Source organism: Bombina bombina, chromosome 5 (assembly GCF_027579735.1).
Source record: "Bombina bombina isolate aBomBom1 chromosome 5, aBomBom1.pri, whole genome shotgun sequence".
In the NCBI taxonomy this organism is placed as follows: Eukaryota; Metazoa; Chordata; class Amphibia; order Anura; family Bombinatoridae; genus Bombina; species Bombina bombina.
In genome coordinates this window covers 194879418-194907122 of record NC_069503.1, presented here as the reverse complement: position 1 = coordinate 194907122, position 27705 = coordinate 194879418, and the positions used below count along the sequence as shown (strand labels likewise).

Sequence of the window (27705 nt, the reverse complement as noted above, 5' to 3'; positions counted from 1 at the left end):
CACTGCTACCACTAAGCCCCCTGCTAGAGTGGAGTACAGACCCCCAGTCACCCCAGCAGCTGCCAGTTACCAACCCCCGGGGCACCGCTATACCACACGGCCTCCGGCCACGAACTACCCTCAGAGAGCCCGGTTCAATTCGCGGGGCTACTCACAACCTATTTGGTGCTTTGGATGTAAGCAACTACGGCACAAAAGACCAGAGTGTCCCCTAAACGCAGCGAACCAAGCACAGTCCTGGAGAAGACCCGCCAGCGGAATCCCACGTAATCCTCAGCCTGCGGCCCGCTATGTAGAGGTGCAAGAATGCTGGGGCAGCCTACATGAAGCAGACCCCGTGCAAGCTGCCCACCGGAATAACCGGCAACTGGTTAAAGTGAATGGGAAGGAGGTCAGTGGTCTACGGGATACTGGTGCTACCATGACCTTGCTTCAAAAGAACTTGGTGTCTGAGAAACAGCACACTGGAGACACTGTGGCTGTGAGGGTAGCAGGGGGCACTGTGTTCCGCCTACCTGTTGCCAGGGTACATTTGGATTGGGGAGTGGGCGCTAGACCTGTGAATGTGGGGGTCAAGAAGGACTTACCTGCTGATGTTCTCCTTGGAAATGACTTGGCCCCCCTTGTTTCTGCCTATGCTCCCATGGGTCCCGCTGATGTTAACCCTGTGACTACCCGTGCCCAGATCCGTGCAGCAGAGACTGACCCACCTGCTGCTAAGCCCCAGGACGTTGAGCTCAGTAAATCTCTATCCGCTATTGATACGTGGAAATCCCGTTACAATGCGCTGATGAAGGAGAAGAGTCACGTAGAGGATGAAATGGTCACGTTAAATAATCATGTAACAGTGCTAGCGGGAGAGAAGAGGACTGCAGAGGAAAACACACGTTTAGAACAGGAATCTCTGCTAGACAAGCTGCACCGACAGACTGCAGAAAACACCAGCTTGAGAGTGGAACATGAAACATTAAAGACAAACTTAGCAACGCTGGAGGAGAAGCTGACGCTGGCTCATAGTGAGGTGCAGCAACTCAAGGGCACCCTATGTCAGTATGAAAGGATTGTGGATACCTATAAAGAGCAGGTACAAAAAACTTGTAAAGAAGCTGATGAGATTTTGAAGGACTGTTTAGCCCTAGTCTGGGCACTGAAGAAGTTGAACCCTTATTTTTACGGGCAGGAATTCTCTCTCATAACGGGAATACAGATGGATTGTCCCGGCAAACTGACATGCCTACCACCTCCTAGTCCGGTCATCCCCAGGTTGACCCGCCAAAGGGTCAAGCCGGGTCTGCCGGAGTGTTCCACAAGGGGGGAGCTATGTGACAGACCTCTCTGTCAGTACTTGAAGGGTTAACTCTGTTCAGCTTTAAGAAGCTATTTTCTAAAGACAGGTTTGCTGGCATCAGCTATAATTAAGTTTAAGTGATAAACATTCCCATTGTTCAATCACATCTAGAGAGCAGATGCCCCAGTGATAAGAAAGGATCAAGTGTGTCTTGTGTTTAACTTGTTATCTGCTGAAGTAATGTAATACTATTGTGGCCTGTCAAAGGGCGTTGTCTCTCTATCTAATGTACAATATTCTTTCAACCCCCCAGCTGGGGTCAGACCTGCGTAAATACTAGGCATATAGCCTTTAATAAATGTCATTCTGTTTTAAACCTGAAAACTGGCTGGGTTGTGAGTTGCTGATCCCATATTCAGGACATTGTTCATCTGGTGTTAAACCTTGGTATCCTGTTGGTACCGTAACACTATTTATAACTGTCCCTAATTGGCCTCAGCAGAGAATGTAACCTAAGTTACAACATGGCAGCTCCCATTGTTTTATAGACACTAAAACATTACACTTATTTTGTCATATTTAAACAGCTAATGAAACTTTAAAAAACACATCTACGTGTTATTCTCAGACTAATCTTTTCTTTTAACGCATCATTCTATCTAGAAGTGATTTATTTAGTGATTAATGTCCCTTTAATCTATCAAACACTCTCCTGTGTGGGTATAATAATAAAGAATTGTTAATGTATTATCATGAAGTATGTAAGAGAATAATAAAAGCCACCATGTTTCTGCAAAGTGTATCAATAAGATTTTGTAGTGTGTCTTTGGGCACATTCAGCCAAAAGAGCATTTGCTAGGTTAGGCACTTGTGTTGGACAAGAAGATCTGGCTCCTAATCTGTGTTCCAATTCTTTCAAAATATGTTTAAAGGGTTTGAGGTCAGAGCTCCATGCAGGTTACTCAAGTTCCTCTACACAAAACTCAAACAATGTCTTCATGGACCTTATTTTGTGCACAGGGGCACAGTCATGTTGGAACAAAAAAAAAAGAGAGAATCTTAACCAAACTATTTTTCACTAAAGCTGGAAGCATCCAATTGTCAAAAATGTATTTGTATCATTTAGAATTAAGATGACCCTTCACTGGAACTAAGGGCCCTAGTCCACAACCTGAAAAACAGCACCAAATTATCCGTCCTCCACCAAAGTTTACAGTAGGCACTAAGCACTCCAGCATTTAGTAAAGCATGATTCCTCACTCAAGAGAACATATTTCCACTACTCCAGAGTCCAGTGGTGGCGTACTTTACACTATTCCAGCTGACACTTGTTATTGCACATGCTGATGTGAGCCTTGTAAAAAGCTGCTTGGCCATGGAAACCCATTTCACAGAGATCCCGATACACAGTTCTTCCGCTGTTGTTGATTCCAGAGTCAGTTTGGAACTCTATATGGAGTGATGCAACAGATGATAGTTGACTCGATGGTCCACTATGTGACTGGGTTGTTGTTACTCCTAGACATTTTCACTTACCAAAAATAGCACTTTTACAGTTGACTGGTACAGATCTAGCACAGCAGAAATTTCACAAACTGACTTGTGGAAAGCTGCCATCCTATGACAGTGCCAAGTTTAAAGTCACTGAGCTCTTCAGTACGATCCACTGTATCACCAATGTTTGTCTATAGAAATGTCATGGTTATGTGCTGGGTTGTATGCACCTTATAGCAATAGGTGTGGCTAAATCAGCTGAACTTAAAATAGAATAGATGTTCTTTTACTTTTGGACATACAGTTTATTTTCAAATAAATGGTCTTGTGAACAGTTACATCATCAACAACAAGGTTAGAATCCTACTAGTGACCCCAACAATATTGTATTATTCAAACTTTTTTAACCCCTTTGTGGCAGAATAGTAGTGTTCATATCAGAACGAAGTTCAAATGTAAACACGATTAGTAAAAAATTAAATCACGCAATCGTTGATACCATTGTGTGTTTTCAAGGCCAGGATTGAATCAAAGGGAAAGCTGCAGGAAGTCTTATATGGTAGGACATTCCATGCCATCCTAACAGCGTTAAGACCATCGCTGTTAGGACGGCACAAAACGTCCTAACAGTTTAAAGGGGTTAATAGAGAGACTTTCACCAACAATGGGCTAGGCCGTAGGCCACATTACATTATGCCACTGGTTTTCAAACCTGTTCTAAGGCCTCCCTAACAGGCCATCTGAACTAGAGCACAGGTGAAATAATAAGCTGATTAATAACCATGGTTATTTAACAAGCTCTCACCCAAGGTAATCCTGGAAATCTGACCTGTTAGGGAGGCGTGAGGACAGGTATTAAAATCAGTGCATTACGCTCATACTAAAAATAAGTCAGAATTAGGTTATAATTACCTTTTTAGCTAACATAATAAATAGCACACTAAATGATTAACAAATTAAATTGTAAATACTGCTTAGATTTACTACATATGGTACCAATGTACATGCATAAAAAAGGGACATTAAAGGGATACTAAACCCAAATTTTTCCTCCAATGATTCAGATGGAGCATGCAATTTTAAGCAACTTTCTAGTTTATTCCTACTACCAATTTGTATTCGTTCTCTTGTAATCTTTATTTAAAAAGTAGGAATTTAAAGCTTAGAAGCCAGGCCATTTTAAGTTCAGCACCATGGATAGCGCTTGCCTATTGGTGGATACGGTTAGCAAACTAATAAGACAGCATAACCCAGGTTCTCAGCCAAACATGGGTTGGCTCTTAAGCTTTACATTCCTGCTTTTTAAATAAAGGTAGCAAGAAAAATTTATAATAGAAGTAAATTAGGAAGTTGCTTAAAATTGCATGTTCTATCTAATCATTTAAAGGGACACTGAACCCAAATGTTTTCTTTCATGATTCAGATAGAGCATGCAATTTTAAGCAACTTTCTAATTTACTTATATTATCAATTTTAATTCGTTCTCTTGCAATCTTTATTTGAAAAAGATGGCATCTCAGCTAAGGAGCCCGCAAATGTTTGCTTCAGTACCATGGACAGCACTTGTTTATTGGTGCTGACCAATCAGCAAGGACAACCCAGGTTGTTCACCAAAAATGGGCCGGCATCTAAACTTACATTATTGCTTTTCAAATAAACATTAGAAAGTCGCTTAAAAATGCATGCTCTATGTGAATCTCGAAAGAAATTTTTTGAGTACAGTGTCCCTTTAAGAAAAAAATTGGGTTTAGTGTCCCTTTAAACTGCTGGGTACAACTACATTAGCATGCTAATGTTTTTACTACTGTACCTCCAACTATCTTCAATGTCGTTCTCTTATTTTAAATGAAAAGGGCACCCCAAAAATTTTCTTTTGTGATTTTGATAGAACATACAATTTTAAACAAAATTGCAGTTAACTTTTATTTTCAAATTTGGTTCATTCTCTTATTATCCTTTGCTGAAGGAACAGCATTGCACTACTGGCAGCTAACTGAACACAACTAGTTAGCCAATTACAAGAGACAAATGTGTGCAGGCACCAATCAGCAGCTAGCTCCCACTAGTGTAGGATATGTGCATATTCTTTTTCAACAAAGGATACCAAGAGAACGAAGCACATTTGAAAATAAAAGTGAATTTAAAAGTGCATTAAAATGACGTGGTCTATCTGAATCACGCAAGTTTAATTTTGACTTTCCTATCCCTTTAACCCATTACAGAAGCCAACAGGCTGCATTTGTATTCTGGGTGCCGCCATATTCTAGCGCACATATTGCTGCATCCTGTCACTTTCACAAGTCAGTGATGTTACTGGCTTATTGACAGTTGTACTTTGCACTCTGACTAACGTGCACAATAGAGAGTGAAAGCTTTATATATTTGCAGGCGTTTGTTTTTTTTACACTCCTTAAAAATTACATAAATATGAAAAAGTCCCTGAGAAATAATACAGATCACTGAAGCCACTGCACAAAATGTACAGCTCCCACTCTGTATAGTTACTCCAAACTTGAAGTGCACAATAAGGCTTGTCAAGAAGACAACAATATCACTGATCTGTGAATGTGCAATGCTTTTGTCACGGGGTACGAGAATAAGTAAACGCCAAGATGGCAGCACCCTGGGTGATGCAGAGCATCTGTGATCAATAGTTAACAAAGGGTTAAAATAAGAAACTGATTTGAAAAGAGCTGCAGGTACAAAAGGATAAACAATAGCATTGTAAGTACTAACTAATGTTACTGTAGTTGCCCCCAGCCGTTTAATATCCCTTTAATTACATAATGATAAGTGCACAACTTCTCTTTAAATTACTGATGTTTGTTTTCTGTCCAGCGGTGCTAAATGCCCTTACACTATGAGACAGCGTGACATAATGTTTTGTGGTCTATTCTCCAGATAACACTATAGATATACATTTTCATGCTACAAAATGAAAGTTACTTATCAGTTCATGTATGTATTATGGAGAAAATAATCCTATCTGACTTTAAAGGGTTGGGAAACCCTAACATTTTATTTCATGATTTGGATAGAACGTACAATTTTAAACAACTTTCCAATTTAGTTCTATTATCAAATTTGTTCCATTCTCTTATTATCCTTTGCTGAAGGAACAGAATTGCACTACTGGCAGCTAGACGAACACATCTAGTCAGCCAATCACAGGAGAAAAATGTGTGCAGGCACCAATCAGCAGCTAGCTCCCACTAGTGTAGGATATGTGCATATTGTTTTTCAACAAGGGATACCAAGAGAACAAAGCACATTTGAAAATAGAACAGATTTTAAAAGTGTTTTAAAATAGCATGCTTTATCTTAATCATGCAAATTTAATTTTGACTTTCCTATCTCTTTAATTAAAGGGCAATCTTCTGTCCAAAATGTAAACAAGGGTAAATTCAATTAAGGGAAATATTAATAATTGATGACCTTTTTTTTTTAAATCTCCAAACATGCGAATGAAAATATATAAAAAAAAATGTTAATAATGGCAGGTGCGCACCATCATTGGTTAGATCAAAATATTGTCATATCCTGCCACTAAAACCAGTGGCAACATAAGCAACTGGGTTAACAGTCAACTAGTGACACATCAGCATTTCGGTTGAAGAGACTATTTGCTTTGTGGTCTTGGTATTCTTTAAAGGGACACTGTACCCAAATTTTTTCTTTTGTGATTCAGATTGAGCATGAAATTTTAAGCAACTTTCTAATTTACTCCTATTATCAATTTTTCTTCGTTCTCTTGCTATCATTATTTGAAAAAGAAGGCATCTAAGCTTTTTTTTGGTTTCAGTACTCTGGACAGCATTTTTTTATTGGTGGATGAATGTATCCATCAATCAGCAAGGACAACCCAGGAAGTTCACCAAAAATGGGCCGGCATCTAAACTTACATTCTTGCATTTCAAATAAAGATAGCAAGAGAATGAAGAAAATTTGAAAATAGGAGTAAATTAGAAAGTTGCTTAAATTTTCATGCTCAATCTGAATCACGAAAGAAAATTTGTGGGTACAGTGTCCCTTTAATGTAGAGCAATTGTCTCAAAGTCCTGGTCCCAGAGCCATATGCGGCCCTCTAAATAGTTTAATTTGGCACTCCCTTGTTTAATAGATAAACTATTAATTTGGGCTGTCAGTTTTTCTTTAGGGTTCTAAGAGGTGTAACTAGTTAATGTTCTATGTAGGCACCCACAAGATAAATATAATGACAAGTGTCCAGTGTAGACTACCATCATGCACTGCTTGGATAAAAGTCACCTTTTACGTTGTTATACAGTTCCAGAATGATCACTTCACTTGGCACTCGTAAGATAAATATAGACAACTGTGTATGTCTACTGTGTGCTACAACTCCAATCATGCATTGCAACTTGGGTAAATGTCACATGCACACTTTGCAAGTGTGCCCCCAAATACATTGAGTTTGCTACTCCTAATGTAAACTAGGTAGACTCATGAGAGATTGCGTGTGTACACTTCTTTATGACTCTATGGCAGCAGTGTTTGCAACAATGTATAATATTTAATACTCAAATAATGAAAACTAGAAATTGAACTAGAAATCTAGAGCTAAAGATGTCAACTGCAGTTAGGATATTATTCAGAGTGTCATCAACATTAGGTACAATAAACAGTATATTATCCAACCACTACCATCAGTATGCTTCATAGAGACATTAACAACTGATTTAATATGCTCAATGACATCAGCAAATTCGTCATTGTGACTAGTGACAACTGAGGCACCTGGTATAGTATCAAACTAGTGACATCATCTGCAGTTGTTAACAAGAACAGAAACATTAATAGCAGAATTAACAATATACTAGAGTAGTCTATCATCTAACTAAAAAGACCTCAGCAGTCTTATTATATAAAGACACCATGACACTGTAAGCTTCACATCTAATCAGCAAGCCATAAGCGTCATTAACCAGGTGACGTTATTGCAATAGCCCATGTGATGCTGATGATAGCAGACACAATAGCAGTGACATCACACACAGTGACCAGTGTGACAGTCCCATCACTAAGGACTTCCCTGATGAGGTGACCCTGGATTTCCCAGTGACAGTGACTCAGCAGTGACAGGTTTACATACATTGTGTAAGCACCATATACCCCCAGGACTAGGACATGTCAAACTGCACTGCGGAGACAGCACACAACATACACCGGAAATGCCCGCCCTCAGGTCGCCCCCACACTCTCTGCACCGGGTGACACATAACCCGGGAGGCTGGTTACCTGAACGCGCCGGCTGCCCACTCAGCTCAGCAACAACAAGCGCCGGACATTTGCCCTAACAACGGAAGTCCCGCCCATAGTAAGCCGTCGCCATCAGGTTACGAGTTTGTACAGAGACTCTTCCTATTGGAGGACGGATCTGTCACTCACTGCTGCGGCCCCTGGTTAGTGATGTCATATAATAGGCACCGACCTATTTATTTATTTATCTATTGCTCAATGCTCAGTCGGTTCCTCTCGGCCTCGGAGCTAGGATCTTCTCGCTATTCAGGTTTCTGAGGTCACAAACCGTAATGTTCTTGGTCTCCTTGTTCTGGACAATGAACAGTCGCTTTTGTAGCCCCGTGCCCTCGCTTTACCGGCTTCTAGCATCGTCATGCTCAGCTAGGTATCCACCTGAAAGCGCCTCTTACTATGGGGAAATTCTGATCTGTTGTACTCAATAAAACCACTGTTACCGCCATGAGAAGCACGTATCGTTTATGTGTGAGGACTGGAGAAGAATGTGTAGAGTTAAGGCATAGTAAGAAAAGGAGAGTAGAGGCAGTACTCTAATAATCCTGATTATTTAAATATATACGCCACTGGATACACCTGGATTTCAGTAGTATTGGCAATGCTAGATAGGTTTAGAAGGTATAGTTTAGACTAAAAGAAGGTGGTTACAAATGGTTTAAAGGGACACTGTAAGGGAACGGTGTAAAAGCCGGAACAGAACGGAACATGCCTTTTATGTAGGAAATTGATTTAAAATATAATGGGATGTGTTAGAGACTCTTGAGAACAATTTTAGGAACAAGAATATTTGTGATATAATAATTAATTAACCCTTTAACTACCAAAATAGTGTCCGGAACCAAACATAACAGCCCGGAACAGAACCTTCCCAGAAAACCAGATACACCAAATTCACAAGTCACATGTGACTAAATGTAATAAGTGTAATCAGCCACAAACCATCCACAGAAACCACATTATACTATCTGTTCCGGCCTTTAATACACTTTTTTATAAAAAGTGACGGAACGGCACCTTCCCAGCAAAATATACAGACCAAATTCACTAGCCACACATAACTAGATGTGATAAGTGTAATCAACCACAAACCATCCACAGAAACCACGTTCCAATACCCGTTCCGGCCTGCAAAATGCTTTTTCATGAAAAGTGACGGAACGGCACCTTACCAGCAAACCAGATGCATCAAATTCACCAGTCACACATGACTAAATGTTATAAGTGTAATCAGCCACAAACCATCCACAGAAACCACATTATGATATCTGTTCCGGCCTTTAATACACTTTTTTATAAAAAGTGATGGAACGGCACCTTCCCAGCAAAATATACAGACCAAATTCACCAGCCACACATAACTAGATGTGATAAGTGTAATCAACCACAAACCATACACAGAAACCACGTTCCAATACCCGTTCTGGCTTGTAAAACGCTTTTTCATGAAAAGTGATGGAATGGCACCTTACCAGCAAACAAGATACACCAAAATCACCAGTCACACATGACTAAATGTTATAAGTGTAATCAGCCACAAACCATCCACAGAAACCACATTATGATATCTGTTCCAGCCTTTAATACACTTTTTTATAAAAAGTGACGGAACGGCACCTTCCCAGCAAAATATACAGACCAAATTCACCAGCCACACATAACTAGATGTGATAAGTGTAATCAACCACAACCCATCCACAGAAACCACGTTCCAATACCCGTTCCGGCCTGAAAAATGCTTTTCATGAAAAGTGATGGAACGGCACCTTACCAGCAAACCAGATACACCAAATTAACCAGTCACACATGACTAAATGTTATAAGTGTAATCAGCCAAAAACCATCCACAGAAACCACATTATGATATCTGTTCCGGCCTTTAATACACTTTTTTTATAAAACGTGATGGAACGTCACCTTCCCAGCAAAATATACAGACCAAATTCACCAACCACACATAACTAGATGTGATAAGTGTAATCAACCACAAACCATCCACAGAAACCACGTTCCAATACCCATTCCAGCCTGTAAAATGCTTTTTCATAAAAAGTGACGGAACGGCACTTTACCAGCAAAGCAGATACACTAAATTCACCGGTCACACATAACTAAATGTTATAAGTGTAATCAGCCACAAACCATCCACAGAAACCACATTATGATATCTGTTCTGACCTTTAATACACTTTTTTAATAAAAAGTGACGGAACGGCACCTTCCCAGCAAAATATACAGACCTAATTCACCAGCCACACATAACTAGATGTGATAAGTGTAATCAACCACAAAACATCCACAGAAACCACGTTCCAATACCCGTTCCGGCCTGTAAAACGCTTTTTCATGAAAAGTGACGGAACAGTACTTTACCAGCAAACCAGATACACCAAATTCACCAGTCACACATAACTAAATGTTATAAGTGTAATAAGCCACAAACCATCCACAGAAACCACATTATGATATCTGTTCCGGCCTTTAATACACTTTATTTTATAAAAAGTGACGGAACGGCACCTTCCCAGCAAAATATACAGACCAAATTCAACAGCCACACATAACTAGATGGGATAAGTGTAATCAACCACAAACCATCCACAGAAACCACGTTCCAATACCCGTTCCAGCTTGTAAAACGCTTTTTCATGAAAAGTGACGGAACGGCACCTTACCAGCAAACCAGATGCACCAAATTCACCAGTCACACATAACTAAATGTTATAAGTGTAATCAGCTGCAAACCATCCACAGAAACCACAACATTATGATATCTGTTCCGGCCTTTAATACACTTTTGATAGAAAAGTGGCGGAACGGCACCTTCCCAGCAAAATATACAGACCAAATTCACCAGCCACACATAACTAGATGTGATAAGTGTAATCAACCACAAACCATCCACAGAAACCACGTTCCAATACCCGTTCCGGCCTGTAAAATGCTTTTTCATGAAAAGTGACGGAACGGCACTTTACCAGCAAACCAGATACACCAAATTCACCAGTCACACATAACTAAATGTTATAAGTGTAATCAACCACAAAACATCCACAGAAACCACGTTCCAATACCCATTCCGGCCTGTAAAACGCTTTTTCATGAAAAGTGACGGAACAGCACTTTACCAGCAAACCAGATACAGGTATACCCCGCTCATACAGCGGGTTAGGGACCGGAGCCCCGCTGTAAAGTGAAAACCGACTTAAAGTGAGTCAAGGCATTTTTTACTTGTTTTTCACTTGCCAGTGTGTTTACAAGCTTAAAACCATGTTTGAAATAACATATATAGGTGTGCAATAGTGCTAAGTTTAGTTTAACACTAGCACAAGACAGTACACTACTGTATTCAGTTATGCAGACAGTAGAAAGGGATCCTTATTTTATGTGGAGATCTCAAACCATGCCAAACAATACTGTACAGTACTAAAGTAGGTTATGTTTTATGGTATGGTACTGTATATGAGATGGAGGCAGATGAAATGCTTACCTGTACTATTCAAGGTAAGCACAAAGGTATAATGACAATAATACTGTATACAGTACAGTACATACAGTAACACTGCATATACTGGTACTTGTACTGTACCTTTATTGGCCAAAAAATACTGTTTATGAAGAAATAGACTTGTGTGTACGGTACAATTACTGTATGGATTTAACAAATAATCCTGAACAGTACTGTACCTTTAATGGACAAAAAAATACTGTAATGCTTATGAAGACCGGTATACTGGACTTACCAAATTATCTGGTACAGTACAATACTGTACTGCACAGTTTTAGCAACCCTAAAGTCTTTCCAACGTACTCTGTAAAACCGCATGCAATTTTTCCTCCTTACTTGCGATGTCCAAGTCCTGCACTGTGCCGCGCTGAGAAACTACTTCCGGGTTTGAGGCGGCGACGTATTAGCGAAACGACGTAAAGCGAATCGACGTAAAGCGGGGTATACCTGTACACCAAATTCACCAGTCACACATAACTAAATGTTATAAGTGTAATCAGCCACAAATCATCCACAGAAACCACATTATGATATCTGTTCCGGCCTTAAATACACTTTTTTTTTTATAAAAAGTGACGGAACGGCACCTTACCAGCAAAATATACAGACCAAATTAAACAGCCGCACATAACTAGATGGGATAAGTGTAATCAACCACAAACCATCCACAGAAACCATGTTCCAACATCTAGCTATGTGTGGCTGGTGAATTTGGTCTGTTTATTTTGCTGGGAAGGTGCCGTTCCGTCACTTTTTATAAAAAAGTGTATTAAAGGCCAGAACAGATATCATAATGTTGTTTCTGTGGATGGTTTGTGGCTGATTACACTTATAACATTTAGTTATGTGTAACTGGTGAATTTGGTGTATCTGGTTTGCTGGTAAGGTGCCGTTCCGTCACTTTTCATGAAAAAGCGCTTTACAGGCCGGAACAGGTATTGGAACGTGGTTTCTGTGGATGGTTTGTGGTTGATTACACTTACCACATCTAGTTATGTGTGGCTGGTGAATTTGGTCTGTATATTTTGCAGGGTAGGTGCCGTTCCATCACTTTTTATAATGAAGTGTATTAAAGGCCAGAACAGATATCATAATGTGGTTTCTGTGGATGGTTTGTGGCTGATTACACTTATAACATTTACTCATGTGTGAGTGGTGAATTTGGTGTATCTGGTTTGCTGGTAAGGTGCTGTTCCGTCACTTTTCATGAAAAAGCGTTTTACAGGCCAGAACGGGTATTGGAACATGATTTCTGTGGATGGTTTGTTGTTGATTACACTTATCACATCTAGTTATGTGTGGCTGGTGAATTTGGTCTGTATATTTTGCTGGAAAGGTGCCGTTCCGTCACTTTTTATAAAAAAGTGTATTAAAGGCCGGAACAGATATCATAATGTGGTTTCTGTGGTTGGTTTGTGGCTGATTCCACTTATAACATTTAGTCATGTGTGACTGGTGATTTTTTTGTATCTGGTTTGCTGGTAAGGTGCTGTTCAGTCACTTTTCATGAAAAAGCGTTTTACAAGCCGGAACGGGTATTGGAACGTGGTTTCTGAGGATGGTTTGTGGATGATTACACTTATTACATTTAGTCACATGTGACTTGTGAATTTGGTGTATCTGGTTTCCTGGGAAGGTGCTGTTCCGTCACTTTTCATGAAAAAGCATTTTTCAGGCCGGAACGGGTATTGGAACGTGGTTTCTGTGGATGGTTTGTGGTTGATTACACTTATCACATCTAATTATGTGTGGCTGGTGAATTTGGTCTGTATATTTTGCTGGGAAGGTGCCGTTCCATCACTTTTTATAAAAAAGTGTATTAAAGGCCGGAACAGATATCATAATGTGGTTTCTGTGGCTGGTTGGTGGCTGATTACAATTATAACATTTAGTCATGTGTGACTGGTGAATTTGGTGTATCTGGTTTGCTGGTAAGGTGCTGTTCCGTCACTTTTCATGAAAAAGCATTTTTCAGGCCGGAACGGGTATTGGAACGTGGTTTCTGTGGATGGTTTGTGGTTGATTACACTTATCACATCTAGTTATGTGTGGCTGGTGAATTTGGTCTGTATATTTTGCTGGGAAGGTGCCGTTCCATCACTTTTTATAAAAAAAAGTGTATTAAAGGCCGGAACAGATATCATAAAGTGGTTTCTGTGGATGGTTTGTGGCTGATTACGCTTATAACATTTAGTTATGTGTAACTGGTGAATTTGGTGTATCTGGTTTGCTGGGAAGGTGCTGTTCCATCACTTTTAATAAAAAAGTGTATTAAAGGCCGGAACAGATATCATAAAGTGGTTTCTGTGGATGGTTTGTGGCTGATTACACTTATAACATTTAGTTATGTGTAACTGGTGAATTTGGTGTATCTGGTTTGCTGGTAAGGTGCCGTTCCGTCACTTTTCATGAAAAATCGTTTTACAGGCTGGAACGGGTATTGAAACGTGGTTTCTGTGGATGGTTTGTGGTTGGTTACACTTACTACATCTAGTTATGTGTGGCTGGTGAATTTAGTCTGTATATTTTGCTGGGTAGGTGCCGTTCCGTCCCTTTTTATAATAAAGTGTATTAAAGGCTGGAACAGATATCATAATGTGGTTTCTGTGGATGGTTTGTGGCTGATTACACTTATAACATTTAGTCATGTGTGACTGGTGAATTTGGTGTATCTGGTTTGCTGGTGAGGTGCTGTTCCATCACTTTTCATGAAAAAGCATTTTACAGGCCGGAACGGATATTGGAACGTGGTTTCTATGGATGGTTTGTGGTTGATTACACATCACATCTAGTTATGTGTAGCTGGTGAATTTGGTCTGTATATGTTGCTAGGAAGGTGCCGTTCCGTCACTTTTTATTAAAAAAGTGTATTAAAGGCCGGAACAGATATCATAATGTAGTTTCTGTGGATGGTTTGTGGCTGATTACACTTATAATATTTAGTTATGTGTAACTGGTGAATTTGGTGTATCTGGATTGCTGGTAAGGTGCCGTTCTGTCACTTTTCACGAAAAAGCGTTTTACCGGCCGGAACGGGTATTGGAACGTGGTTTCTGTGGATGGTTTGTGGTTGATTACACTTACCACATCTAGTTATGTGTGGCTGGTGAATTTGGTCTGTATATTTTGCTGGTAAGGTGCCGTTCTTTCACTTTTCATGAAAAAGTGTTTTACAGGCCAGAACGGGTATTGGAACGTGGTTTCTGTGGATGGTTTGTGGTTGATTACACTAATCACATCTAGTTATGTGTGGCTGGTGAATTTGGTCTGTATATTTTGCTGGAAAGGTGCCGTTCCGTCACTTTTTATAAAAAAGTGTATTAAAGGCCGGAGCAGATATCATAATGTGGTTTCTGTGGGTGGTTTGTGGCTGATTACACTTATAACATTTAGTTATGTGTAATTGATGAATTTGGTGTATCTGGTTTGCTGGTAAGGTGCCGTTCCGTCACTTTTCACGAAAAAGCGTTTTACAGGCCGGAACGGGTATTGGAACGTGGTTTCTGTGGATGGTTTGTGGTTGATTACACTTACCACATCTAGTTATTTGTGGCTGGTGAATTTGGTCTGTATATTTTGCTGGGTAGGTGCCGTTCCGTCACTTTTTATAAAAAAGTGTATTAAAGGCCGGAACAGATATCATAATGTGGCTTCTGTGGATGGTTTGTGGCTGATTACACTTATAACATTTACTCATGTGTAACTGGTGAATTTGGTGTATCTGGTTTGCTGGTAAGGTGCTGTTCCGTCACTTTTCATGAAAAAGCGTTTTACAGGCCGGAACGGGTATTGGAACGTGGTTTCTGTGGATGGTTTGTGGCTGATTACACTTATTACATTTAGTCACATGTGACTTGTGAATTTGGTGTATCTGGTTTCCTGGGAAGGTGCTGTTCCGGGCTGTTATGTTTTGTTCCGCACACTATTTTGGTAGTTAAAGGGTTAATTAATTATTATATCACAAATATTCTTGTTCCTAAAATTGTTCTCAAGAGTCTCTAATACATCCCATTATATTTTAAATCAATTTCCTTCATAAAAGGCCTGTTCCGGCCTGTTCCGTTCCGTTCCGGCTTTTACACCGTTCCCACTGTAAGTAAATATTTTCTATGCCTGTTACTAACTAACTACCCCAAATACGCTTTTTATCAATAGCATTTCAGTAACATATCTCTACCGTATATCAGAAATCTTGTCTGCAAATTGAATTGTTTTCCAAACCCACTCCGTGGGTATCCTTTGCTCTGTACCAATCCGTTTACAATACCTAGGTTTCAAAATGGCGCTTTAAACACAAAGTTATTGGTTTAAGTATTTTGAACACACAGTGCTGAAAATGGTGGGCAGGATAATGTGACATCATCGGCGAATAAAAGATATAACTTTTAGAACGTTATGAAACTTCGTTTTGGAGAAAATATAGGTCAGTAGGTTTTAATTAATGTTTATTAACTTTAATATGTTAGTTGTTTAGCTTAAAAATTATAACAGAAAGTAATCCTTTAAGTATTATAGAAGCACTGTTTGAAGGCAGCATACAGACTCTTATAATGTGTATAATTATATCTGTGTAAGAAACATGTATAATGCAAGATAATATTGTATAATGTGTTAAGGCAAAGGATGTACACATGCTGTATAATTTAATTTATTTATCCAAAGTGTACAGGATCCATTTAAAGAGTGAAAGGGAAGGAGAATGTGGCTTACTGAATTGGGTACTTTTCTTCCTCTTTTTGTGCACCTGTATGATTACAGTCTGTCTTGTTTCATACAATTACTCAATGTTGAAATTGATGCTTTACTGCACTTGCGCTACCCGAGTCTGTTTATGTACTTTAAAATACTAATAAAAATATATTTAAAAAAAAGAAAAATATTAGAACAGCTATGTTATTAATTGAATATTACCGCACAGGACCACATACTAAATCTTCAAATTGGCAAAAACATATTTTGCTCTACTCACCGTGGACACTGAAAAGGCTTTTGATTCTATATCACGCGATCATCTATTCACCACTATGTATAAATTTGGTTTGATTGGAAACTTTTCCAATTTTATAAGATTAATCTATCAAAACCCTACCTTTTCCCTCTTTATAAATGGTGGTGCAAATTCTCCAAACATAAGTTTGCAGAAAGGAAAAAGACAAAGCTGCCCTTTATCCCCATTCTTGTTTAATATTGCTCTAGAATCGCAAGAAGTGCTCTGTAGGAAGAAGTTGGAGGGGTCTCGATTGGCAAAAAAAAACTCGTACTATCTCTATATGGAGATGATATTTTGTTTTTTTTATGGGGAATACAAAAATAAATATACCAATTTTTTTAGAAATCATTGCGAATATAGTACATTTTCTGGGTTTAAAATAATCTAAATAAATATTTAGGAATTGCACTTGCTAAGAATCCAGATAGATGGTATGATTTAAACTTCACTCAATTATGGACTAAGATTTATTTAACTCTCCGAAACTGGTCGATACTTTCTCTCACTCTGCCGGTTTGATTAAAATGATTTTTTGGTTTGAATAAAATGATTTTATTTCCTAAAATTTTGTTTCTCTTCCAAAGCATGCCTTCATTTTCATGTAATATATAATAATATATAATAATTATATATAATTATACATAATAATTATTTTTCATATAATAAAGATATACGAGAATTCAACTCTCATTGCTCAATTTTTATAGGGCAAAAATAAACCTTGTATCTCAATTTATAGGCTTTCACGGTTAAAAAAGGATTGAGGGTTAGCATTTCCGAGATTAAATTATATAACTGGGCATGCATGGCTAAGGTTTCTTTAGATCTTCCTTTAATGAAGAAGATGCTCTAATTTCTCCTTACTACTTAAAGGCCCTACTCCACATTGGTAGTCCTGAATTTGAACCAGGACTTGGTTCTAAGGTGTTTAGGTCCTGGTATCAAAAAGGGTTGAAGATTATATCACAATTTAAAGATCCGCAGACAAAAGCGATTAAATCTTATGAAAACTTGGTTCAAGAATTTGATCTAAGAAATAAGGAATTTTTTGCTTATTTACAAGTGAGACATTACCTAACCAATAGAAGATTTTTCAAGAAAGATAATTGGGATCTTTGAATCAGAGATTAAACTTTTTAAATTTGGTATATACTCCATATCCTTGATATATCAAATAATAATTTCAAATTTTGCTCAACTTGATCAATTTATATAAAAATGGATAAGGGGGAGTGTGGGGGGGGTGGAGCCGGTCGAGAGTGAACATGGCCGCAGGTTCTAGGAGCTCCGGTGGAGTGACTGATACTGAGAGCGCGAGCTGCGGGGAGAACCAAGCACAAATCAGGCGGAAACATAGCCGAAAACGGGCGTACAACCCAGTAAGCTACAGTAGTCTCGGTCCCCCATACAACGGTGCATCTCGGCTCAGAGGAGGAAGCTAGCAGCAGGTACTGGTGGAGCACGAGAGGGCAGAACAGCGGGAGACTGACCTTTACTAGAACATACAACATAATACAGGTTGACGGGGAGAGGGCTGGTGCAGTGCAAACAAATGGTGAAGAGGTGAGAAGTACGGGACAAGGGTGGTGGTGGAGGGGAGGGTTGGAACCCAGTCGAAAATAAAGCAAAGGAGAAGGATAAAAGGGAAAAGTGGAAAAAACTAAAAAAGCATATATACTCCCCTGGCTACACTACATAACAGAGAAATAATAACTTAAAACAATAAGACAAAACTCCTAATTTTCTCTCTAAATATACAGTTAAACCTCTGTAACTTAGGCAGGTATGAGCCTGTAAAACAGAAAATAATAGAGTCTCCAGGTAAAAAGAGAAAAAGTGGAGGGAGATATAAATTAACTTTTTCTGAGTCTTATAAACTTATAATATATACAGGCGAGCAAGTGATAAAGATGTTAACCCTTTAAACCTATATTGCAGAAAATATTACAAGGTCAAAGATTGTAAAACCATAAACGCCTATTAAACTAAAAGGGATAAGATTTAACTAAACCTTGCATGAAAAAAAAGGCTCATTAACATGGCTTCCAAAAAAAGGAAATAAGCAAGATAAAATAAATAAAACCACTACACCACAAGCATCAAAAGTGGATAAGTATTTTAAAGCAACAGACACATCTCTTACAAGTAACTCAGAAGATCAATCCCCCTCCAGGACTACACAGAGCCTAACAGAAACAAATATGTCTCCGGTAACAAAGGCAGATCTACAGAATCTACCCAGCAAAAAAAGACATTCAGACTCTCCTTGATGAAATTTCTCAGGTTTAGCAAACGGAACTTTCTCAGGTTTAGCAAACGGAACTTTTAGCTGTTAAAAAAGATGTTTCTGAGATTGGCAATAGGGTGGCACAGCTGGAAGAAGATAATATATCATTCACCAATACTATTGACACCCTAACGATTCAAATACGCCAACAAGGGGAAGCACTTTTAATACAACGGAACCAAATAGAAATTCGAATAAGGGGGATTACAGAGAATGTAACAAAGGAAGACCTAGAAGATTATCTCCTTCTATTCTTTAACCACTTTACAGAAACCAATAATTACGTTACGAGGACCCTTGAAAGAAGCCACAGGGCCCTCAGGCCTAAACCCAGAGTGGGGGAACCACCGAGGGACATAATTATCAAATTTGCACATTTCAAGGATAAAGATCTTGTATTGCAAAGGGCAAGGAAACAGCAAAACATAATATATGATGGACAGACTATACAGATTTTCACAGACCTTAGCCCAAGGACACTTCAGAAGAGAACTGAGACACCTGACTATACACCTTCGTCAACTGAATATTGTTTACAGATGGGGATTCCCATTTGACCTAAGAGCAACAATAAATGGGAAAACCGCGATTTTAAGAACGATGGATGACATAACCACATTTTGCACTACTCTGGGGATAAACCCTCCACCCCATCCCACCCAGACAGAAAATCAAGAGAACCCTAACACTAACTCAGCTCAGCAGCCAAAACAATCAAAAGCCCCCCTACACCTGCAAAGCTCGCAATGGTCCAAAGTGACATATAAGTAATAAAAAAAAAAGGAAGGGAGTAGAAAGAAGATAAAAGAGATAAAGAGGGAGAATAATAAGATAAGATTCCCCCCCCCCCCTTTTTTTTTTTTTTTTTTAAGAAGGAGGGAAAAGAAGGAAGAAAGGGGAAAAAAGCTTTTAACACAATTACAAATAGTAGGATTATTAATTATAGCACAGTTCGAGAGCTATACTGTTAGGCTGTTTGTATAAAGTCACACTTGATTTTTGAAAACACATAAATAAGGTAGGGGATATACATATGAGATAGTTTAAAGAAATAGTTTTCAACACAGTCACAAGTAGAAGGATCATTAGTTATAGTATAGTCTGAGAAGTACACCGCTACAATATAATCACAAATAGATGGATTATTAGTTAAAACAATTACAATCAATATGACCAATACCATAGACATGACAGTTTTAACAGAAATCACGAAACCCCTAGATTTCACAGATTCAACCAGAGAGAGCAAGAGACAAATAATCATAGATCTTATGAACAGAGGCCATCTCGCCCCAATTTCAGAATGCAGAGTCCCTCTAGAAATAGAACAGAGGACAATAGCTACATTAAATCTTCTTATAACAATTTTCAACACAACAATAGATATCTCCCATTATCTTCTTCATCTGAAGAAAATGTATTTCCAGAGAGACATGTCAGAATGAATTCAAATTCTGTGGTTACATCTCCTTTTTTAGGGAATGCTCCATCATTAGGCAGAAGCCCCCCAGACGAACAAAAACCCCAAAAAAGACCATTCCACACAGACCAAGAGGTAGAGGCCTTACCACCAAGAAAAAAGAATCACAAAAATTAGAAAAGGGCATTTTTAATTTATCTTCACATAATCTAACTCTTAATGAAAAGAGTGTCTTGAAACAGGGACTCTCTTTTTGTCCACCGAATCCACATAACAATTTTAACCTTTTTGTAGACCTCAATCGTTTCACGAGAAAACTAGCACTCCAGAAATATTTTGCCCAAAAGAACATTAAAAAACATAATATAGAAGACGAGAATACGGTCTGTATTCTTACAGACACCATGGACTATGGGAACAATGTACCTACTATATACAGCAGTGTAGAAAATTTCACAACACATTTATATGAGGGTATGATACATACTAATGTTAAGACCAAATCTTCTTTTTCTCCCTTAGGGCAGAATCAGTACATTGAATTTTTCCAGAACTTAGTTCTGGAAGATTTTGAAAAGATTAAACGAAAAAATTCTAAGAGAAATTTCTTTAAAAGACAGAGTGAAAAACAAGCCATTCATTCCCTTTCTAACAATCCCGAAATCATTCGCGATGCTGATAAGGGGGGCGGCATCATAGTTCAAGACCTAACAGAATATCTTAAAGAGGCAGATAGAATACTTAAGGACACAGAATATTACAAAGTTTTATCACACAACCCCACCACACAATTTCTTACTTCATATCAGTCACTTATTAGCAAAGGGGCCGTAAATAACATTCTTAACAAGAACGAACGAAACTTTCTCAAAGTCAGTAATCCAAGTGTGGCTCATTACTATCATTTACCCAAAATTCACAAAAGTTTAATAAACCCTCCAGGTCGCCCCATTATTGCTGGTATTGACAATCTCACTTATAATTTATCATATTATGTGGATATTTTACAGAAATATGTTTTAGGTTTGCAATCATACATCAAAGATAGCACAGATTTATAAAATAAGTTAAAAAAATATCAAAAACACAGGGGATCTCATTTGGATCACATGCAACGTCAGTTCATTATATTCAAATATTGCACACCATCTTGGCATACAAGCAATTTCAGTTTTTTTGAATCGGGACCAGTTTATGCCAAATATCCAGAGAGAATTTGTTTTAGAATGCATTGAGTTCATTCTCAAGCATAATTATTTTATTTATCAGGATGTTTATTATTTGCAGATCAAGGGAACGGCCATGGGCACCATATTCGCCCCTAGCTTCTCCAATCTTTTTATGGGCGTGTTTGAGGAAGCATACATTTACAACTCCTTAGCAGGGGCGAGTCTGGTGTTCTATGACCGTTACATTGACGATTTGATTTTTATATGGTACGGCGATCAACCCTCAGCACATACATTTGTAAAATCCATGAATAATAATGACATGGGTCTCACTTTCACAGCAAATATAAATCTAGAGACAATAGATTTCTTGGATCTGACCCTCAGTTTGGATAGAGATGGCAATCTCAGTTCAAAAACTTTCTTCAAACAAGTTGACAGTAACAGTTATTTAGATTATACAAGTAACCACCATAAAAACTGGCTATTCAACATTCCATACAGTCAATTTAAAAGGATCAAACGTAACTGCTCAGATCCAAATATGTTTGAAGAACAAAGCCACATAATATATGACAGATTTGTCGAAAAGGGTTACCCTACTGATCTCTTGGACAATTGTCTCAACAAAGCCAGATATCTAGATAGAGATAGACTGTTAAACAAGAACAAACAGACCAAAAATAAAGCTGAAAAAAAATTTTTAGAACCACTTTTTATAACTCACTACAATTCAAATCACACACAGATCCAGGGAGCCATAAACAGACATTGGCACATTATTCGGAGGGACCCCATTTTGAAGACTCTTTTGGGAGACCATCCAAAGATTGTATATACTAGAGCACCTACACTTAGAAATAAATTAGCACCAAGCAAGAAGGTTAAACATGCCATTTCCAACACACAATTGACAATAAAGAAAAAAACTAACTCTTTTTTGGAACAAATAGGTGTTTATAAATGTGGACAGAAAAAGTGCAACACATGCAGATTTATAACATCCGGAAAAAAGACTTTTCAGTCTTATGTTAGTGGAGAAGTCTTTAACATTACTAGATTTTCAAATTGCAACTCAGCTTACGTTGTATATGTTCTGGAGTGCTGTTGTGGGATCCAGTACGTAGGCCGCACCTCTAGAAAAGCCAAAATACGTTGGGGCGAACATTGGCGGAACTGCAAGAATTGCAGCAAGAAAAAGATCAAACACAGCATTCCAGAACATTGTTTGAACAAACACAATGGTAACTCTGATATTTTCAGATTTTACCCTATTGATTACATTCCACCCTCTACAGATTATAACAGAATTACACAATTAAGAATCCGGGAAACTTTTTGGATTCATAAACTAAAAACTCTACATCCACTAGGTCTCAATTCCAATCTAGATCTAGTGGCATTCAACTAAAGGTCATCTATAGCACTATGCTCAACCTTCCCACCTCCCCCTTTTCTATTGGTCCAATCCCTTTTTTTCCTGCCTCGCATTATTTCCATACTAGCATTTCCAAAAATAGTTTTAGCAACATTTTTCATTCCCATCATTTTCACTGACACACACACACTTTGTTCTAAAGACTACCCTCTCATGTATCTGTTACAATTACTCATTCACCTCTTCACATTTTCAATTTTATAAATATAGCTGCAAGCAGCAATAGAGGTGGCCAGCGCATCATTTTTGCAATGCCATATAAGTAGTTATGTCACAAAATAAAGCTATACAACAACTGTTTACAGTTCTAACATAAGCATTTGGAAAAAAAACATTTTCGAAATGTTTGCGTTTTTTAAAATGGCTGCCACACCATATGACCTATACTTTCAACATGAACAAATGTAACTCTAGGTGACAATATATGGTTATACAGCAAATTTCACAGCTTTAACATAAGCGGTTGGAAAGAAAACACAGTTTCAAAATTTTTGCGTAAACCAATATGGCTGCCAAAGCTTCTGACTAATTCCTTCAACATGAACAACTGTGACTCTAGGTCACAATATAAGACTGTACAGCAATTTTCACAATTCTTACATAATAGACTTTCGAAATTTCCGCGTAAACCAAGATGGCTGCCCGATCGTAAGATATACAGCCTCTATATTATGCACAATAGTGCTCACTATAGATGTCAATAAACATGGCAAAAATAAAGCATTTTTGTAAAACGGTTTTTGTTTTATTATGAATTTAAATATATCGTTAAGCAATTTTGAACAATTCAAAATGGCTGCCAAACCACATGACGTATCAACTTCTCTTGAACAAATCTGAATATTAGTCATAAGATAACTCTATAAATAAAATTTCAAGTCTGTCCCATAAGCGGTTTCGGAGAAGAAGATTTTTATAGTTTTTAAAAATGGCGCATACGAAACAAAATGGCCGCCAAGCTATGCAATGTATGGCTTTCAAATTGCACATACTAATGCTCATTATAGACCTCTACAATTTGCAGAAGTTTCTTGAAAATTTGCAAATGTTTTATTTCACGAAGGCGACTGCGCAATGCAAATTTTATCTGCAATATTATCTTTAAGGGTTATGACTATGTGTAATCATGTGTCTATTACACTGTAATATTGTTAAATATTGTAAAACTAATGTATAAAGTGCAAAATTACGCAATTAAATGGCGATAAAAAGGTTAATGTCTCACAGCAGCCATGTTGATTATGGAAAAATCGCAATTTTAAAAATCTTGGTAGAGGACCTTGCAAGGAGCATACGTGCAAAATTGCGCTTTATTGCACTAAGCGGTTTAAGAGAAGAAGATGTTTAAAGATTTTCGTAAAATGCAAGATGGTTGCTTCATCATGTGACCAAGTCACTTCTGTTGAGCAATGGCAAATGTAGGTCATAGCAGCACTAAGCACAGCAAGTTTCAAAGTTGCAACATAAGCAGTTCCAGAGCTAAAGATTATTAAGCAGTTCTCGAAATTTGTCGCAAAAAACAATATGGCTGCGTAACCTTATGACCTATGAGTTCAATATTGCATGAGATGTAGCATTGCAATAGGCAGTACCAGCGTACCTGATTTCAAGAGTTTAGCATAAGTAATTTGTGTTTTGTGAGCAATTGACTCAAAAGAGGAAGTATTGAATTACAAATAATTACAATAAACATAAAACCGATATTGCTGCCGCATCATGTGACTGATTCTCTCCTAATGAGCAATTATGAATCTAGGTCACAATATAAGACTGTACAGCAAATTTCACAGTTCTTACATAAGCGGTTGCAGAGAAAATAGACTTTTGAAATTTTTGTGTAAACCAAGATGGCTGCCCGATAGTAAGATATACAGCCTCCATATTACGCACAATAGTGCTCACTATAGATGTCAATAAACATGGCAAAAATAAAGCATTTTTGTAAAACGGTTTTTGTTTTATTATTAATTTAAATATATCGTTAAGCAATTTTGAACAATTCAAAATGGCTGCCAAACCACATGACGTATCAACTTCTGAACAAATCTGAATGTTAGTCATAAGATAACTCTATAAACAAAATTTCAAGTCTGTCCCATAAGCGGTTTCGGAGAAGAAGATTTTTATAGTTTTTAAAAATGGCGCATACGAAACAAAATGGCCACCAAGCTATGCAATGTATGGCTTTCAAATTGCACATACTAATGCTCACTATAAACATCTACAATTTGCAGAAGTTTCATGAAAATTTGCAAGTGTTTTATTTCACGAAGGCGATTGCGCAATGCGAATTTTAACTGCAATATTGTCTTTACGGGTTATGACTATGTGTAATCATGTGTCTATTACACTGTAATATTGTTAAATAATGTAAAACTAATGTATAAAGTGCAAAATTACGCAATTAAATGGCGATTAAAAGGTTATTGTCTCACAGCAGCCATGTTGATTATGGAAAAATCGCAGTTTGAACAAACTTGGTAGAGGACCTTGCAAGGAGCATATGTGCAAAATTGCGAGTCATTGCACTAAGCGGTTTAAGAGAAGAAGATGTTTGAATATTTTCGCAAAATGCAAGATGGCTGCCACATCATGTGACCAAGACACTTCTCTTGAGCAATAGCAATTTTAGGTCATAGTAGCACTAAGCACAGCAAGTTTCAAAGTTGTAACATAAGCAGTTCCAGAGCTAAAGATTTTTATGCGTTTGTCAAAATTTGGCGCAAAAAGCAATATGGCTGCCAGAGCATGTGACCTATGAGTTCAATTTTGCATGAGATGTAGCTTAGCAATAGGCTGTACCAGCATACCTGATTTCAAGAGCTTTGCAAAAACAGTTAAGCAGTTATGGGCAATTGAATACAAAGCTTGGCGGAATAAAAAGAATAATAATAATAATCCGAACAATAACAATAGGTTGTCCTGCAACTTTGTTGCTGGCCACCTAATTATATGGTATTATTCCTACCAGCCAGACCTCACATTGTATTTACACTGCAATCACATTGGTTATAATTTAATATTACATTTACTTTTGGAGCAAACAGATATAAACCAGTTTATATTCCCATCACCATTATACCCTCTTTATTTCATTATTGCGACAACATTTATTATTTTTCTTTCTTTATATAATTGAATTATATTAATAATCTATTGCCCCTTACGGGCGTTAGATAGGTCTCCATTCTAGTGCCATTTTCAATTTGGTTAGACACATTAGTCCAGGTTCTATTTCACGTTCATGGCTTCATTCGTTTTGTTTGTCATACATAATTTTTTTACAGACAATTCCATGCATCTACCACTGCATATTTTTGATACAATATGTAAGGTTCTCTGACACATTCCCTTATTTATATCTATCATCATGAATTTTCTCTATATACATACATCACTAGGTGTATATATATTTCCTATATACTATCTATTTATATCACTCATTGCCTTTTGTTGGTCTCACATGATTACAAGCAACCTCCATGGTCCTTTGATGCACTTTCCATCTCTTCGCTTTTCTCCTTAAAAATTTATATCACATTTTATAATACTTTATTCAACCTTTATGTGTAAAGGGGACTGCTTTAAATAGCGCCTCTGAGATATACAGCATTTATCCATCCGTTTGCCACGCCACTGAGGATTAGACATATAGCCTTCAGATGGCTTAGTATATTCCAACATGCAACTTAGGGAAGAATTATATATAATACCACATAGAATGTGGTCCTGTCTTTCTATAGTTTCTTTGGGATCCAAAAGTGCGAGCAAAAAACATTTTTATTCAATATCACCTTTTGTCCTTTTGACATCTTATTATTATGTATCTTTTTTCTTTGAATACATTATATAGTTGTCAGAAGGTTCATATCTTAATTCTAATATTTTTTCCCTACACGGGATATTTGATGAAAATCTTCCCGTGATCTCTATATATATAAAAAAACTCTCAGTATTTGCATATATCTCTTCAAATTTCAGTCTGTGATTTACAACAGCACGGATTAGTTATTATGCACACTGCTATTAGTTTATCTCAAATTTCACAATCGACACATATCCATCCAATCCTTAGACATTATTGAACATAGCGTCAAAATATAAACAAACTCTATATACTCTATAAGTATTTTTTTATATATGCGATGTCCTACAATATCTCATAGATCAAATGTACCTAAGCTTTCGTTTAGATGCAAATTATAATATTCTTAACATCTAACATGTTTTTATCATCTATCTAAGAAGCTTCTATTATTTTATCTCTATGTAATTTGTTCCGATATTGTTACATTTTAGATTTGTACACAATGTATCTTAGGCTAGGATTGGTCTAATTTTGACCAATGAAATGTCCTGGCACCCTTTTTAAACTTGTTTTTTACTTACATGTGTAATTCATTATACCTGAAGAAACGGCCAGGAGCTTGCGGCCGAGAAACGCGTTTAAAGCTCTCAAAATAAATTGTTCTTACACCTTTTTATTTAAGCCTAGTTATTTTGGCTTTTTATTGCTACAAACTTTGTTGCTTCCACAAAGTCTTTCCTTTCATAACCTCTCCGTTGAGAGACCTTTTGTGAACATCAGCTTCAAGTGTATGCTGCACGCAGTGAAAGCTGCTTATTCCAACACAGCGCTGCTCCAGACGATCCCCTCTTGACCCATGGAGGAGAGCCCACAGCTGCACCTTGGAAGTTTGGAAACCATCTACTTTTCAGCGTACTGACTGCTGTGAAAACGTCAGCCTGCTCATTCGCACCTCTTTATATAAGAGTGCCAGTGCTCTTGTGAGTATATATACAACTGTTTGTCTCCTATTGTGACCCCATCTTTTGGAAC

The 27705-nt window shown here is 37.8% G+C and overlaps 1 protein-coding gene across 1 annotated transcript in view; it reads right to left on the bottom strand.

Annotated features, from left to right (window-relative positions):
• UBE3C (ubiquitin protein ligase E3C) overlaps nucleotides 1-8122 on the bottom strand; it is a 551478-nt gene extending 543356 nt beyond the window's left edge. Inside the window, exon 1 of the mRNA XM_053713824.1 lies at nucleotides 8039-8122. The gene's annotated coding sequence lies outside the window, so the exon portion shown is untranslated. The remainder of the gene's footprint in view (nucleotides 1-8038) is intronic.
• Nucleotides 8123-27705: the final 19583 nt, after the last annotated feature.